The sequence below is a fragment of the Cynara cardunculus genome (genome assembly GCF_001531365.2).
Source record: "Cynara cardunculus var. scolymus isolate 2C chromosome LG 11, CcrdV1, whole genome shotgun sequence".
In the NCBI taxonomy this organism is placed as follows: Eukaryota; Viridiplantae; Streptophyta; class Magnoliopsida; order Asterales; family Asteraceae; genus Cynara; species Cynara cardunculus.
In genome coordinates this window covers 13,763,032-13,766,198 of record NC_037538.1, presented here as the reverse complement: position 1 = coordinate 13,766,198, position 3,167 = coordinate 13,763,032, and positions in this window count along the sequence as shown.

Below are 3,167 nucleotides of genomic sequence, written 5' to 3'. Positions count from 1 at the left end.
AATGATAATAATAATAATAATAATAATAATAAATGAAATTAAAATCTATTTATTAACATAATATATTATTAGCGAATTATTTTAAATATATTTAAAAATATTAAAATTTATTAATCTTTAAACATATCCTTTTTGTTCATTTAAAATTTTCAAGTAGTTTATCAGCTAGTTTTTGTCCAACTGTTTAATTAATCAGTTAACTTATCATTCATCAGTTAACTTATTAGTTATCAACTAACTTATCAGCTACCTGCTAGTTTATCAGGTAATTTGTCAAACACAGCCTAAAGTGAGTAAAAATAATGTTGATTTTCCTCACAAACTTGTCCAGTTAACAAATTTAAATCATTTGTCTTAAATAAAGCTTGGTTTTAAAATAGTAAAAAGAAATAAATGATTAAGGTTGAAGAATTTAATAAGCGTACGGTGTCCATTTGAAAATGATGGCAACGGTTGATAACATTTGGAATTAAAAAAAAAAGAAAAAAGAAAAGATAATGTGTGGTAAAGTCCAATAATAGGAGACAAATTATTGGCTTCCAATTTGTGTTGTTGAAGATTGATTGAATGACATCAAAGCAACGACATAAAATGATGTTTAACTTATTCTCTCAATTATACCAACTTCTTTTTTCTATCTTCTTTAATTTAAAAATGTATCTGATAAAATCATTAAATGGTTAAAGTTTATACTGATTATGTCAATGAATGATTTGTAAACGGTGAACCAGACTAGAATGTGTGGTTAAAGATTCACAAAAGACTCGTTATCTGAATTTGATCCAAGTCCGAAAGACTCGACCAGAATAACTGGTACTTCGGAAATGAACACAAGCTGAAACTAATCATTCGGGTCTAAAACAATCAGTTAATACTGGTTTTGGTGAAAGACTGGTTCGGGCTTGGTCAAAGTGCAGTCAACACCCCTTACAACAAGTTTTTAAGCTAGTGCATAATTGTTGCTTATGCGGAAGCAACATGATTTCTTTTTTTTAGTCAGATTACTCAGACCCAGATGGGTCCTATATAGCTTTCAGACGAAGGATTGGTAACAGTAGCGGAACTACATAGAGGGGAGAGGGTGCATGTGCTACCACTTCATGGTTCCGTTATACTGGATTTTTTTAAGTTTTGGAGAGTGTTGTAACACCTTAATATCTGGAAAGAACGACTAATTTAAAAATTACAACAGTACATTAAAAGAAAATGATAAATCTCTTTTTAATAATCGATAATTGAATTACCTTAAATAATAAATCTAGATTTAACATCAACAATGGGTAAATCAAGCTTTACACAAAGTCTATACTTAGGGGACATGGTTACTAAGACTCAACAACGATCGCTGTCTCTATGAATGGACGATGCTCCCGAATAACTAATTCTTTTTCGTGCCTCTGACTAGCGTCCTAGCGTTCATCTCATCATTATGACGCTAGTACCATTCCCCCCAAGCGCATGCCGACAGGGAAAAAGGTTAGACTTAACTCCTAGTGAGATCAAGTTGTTTTCATCAGTTATATATATAACGAAAAGAATGTTATTAAAATCACAATTTCCAAGATGAAATGTATTTAGAATAAAAACGATATTTTCCCCAAAATCCACCACTTTTGTGACGAAATCCATTAACTAAAAACGATATTTTCAACATCGAGCTATTTTATTTTCTTATTTTCCACTTACATATTTATGAAGCTAGAATAAATGATTTACCTATTTTTCACTCTACAGTAGGCTGATGGGGACTTTTCGGACAAGATTATAGTTTGTAGTTTAAGCTGCTGAATCGCTACAGCAAGAACTGAAAGATGGAGCTTCGGAGATAAAATAGCTAGGGGCTAGTTGACAATACTATGTTGACTTTTAATGATTATTTTGTTTTTCCAGATTTATTTTAACTGATGGAAATTATCTAAAATCTCTATTTTTTTTTATTTTGAAAAAAAAAACAATTAAAAATATTATGTATATATGTTATATTATTCCTTAATTAAACACAATGCTTATTAATCTATACTATATTATAAAGTATTTGACAAAAACTCTTAAAAACTATTTTTTATACATAAAGTACTGTTTATTGATGCATGTTACTTAAAATTCAAGATTACAAGTAAATTGTGCGTAAATACAACTTATTAAAGCTCCATGTCTGAATTCGTGTAACTAATTGCAAATAAACATAATCAAATAGATGATAAACATCTCATTTTAAATATAAAAAAACATAAAATATAATTAGGATAATCATTGAGTTCTAACGAAATACTTAATTATTATCTTTATAAAATGTTATATTGTTAAACCAAAAATAAATTATTTCGTTATTAAACTTAAATTAAATTGATAATTTTTTTTAAAGAAATTACATAAAAAAATGAGAACTTTTAAATAGTCAATTTGATACTAACATTGATATAAAAAAATTCAAATTTTTATTTTTATTCAAAAATAAAATCATTACCGTTTTCTTAAAAATACATAAAATCGTATTATAACATCGATAGCAATAAAAAAATAATATAAAATATTAAAATCGAAATGTATTACGTATTCTAATTATCTATACTATATTATAAAACATTTGACTAAAACTCTTAAAAACTCTTAAAACTCTTAAACCCGTTCATCCCTAAATGATTTCATCCCTATCCGATTTCATCCCATAACTGAATTCGTGTAACTAACTRTAGATAAACACAATCCAATACAGGATAAACATCTCATTTTAAATATAAAAAATCTAAAATATAATAAGGATAATCATTGATTTCTAACAAAATACTTAATTATTATCTTTATAAAATGTTATATTATTAAACCAAAAACAAATTATTTCATTATTAAACTTAAATTAAATTAAAAAAAATTAACCTATACTATATTATAAAATATTTGACAAAAACTCTTAAAAACTACTTTTTATACGTAAAGTAATGTTTATTAATGCATATTACTTAAAACTCAATATTACAAGTAAATTGTGCGTAAGTACAACTTATTAAAACTACATATCTGAATTCATGTAACTAATTGCAGATAAACATAATCAAATACAAGATAAACATTTTATTTGAAATATAAAAAATCTAAAATATAATTAGGATAATCATTGAGTTCTAACAGAATACTTAATTATTATCTTTATAAAATGTTATATTATT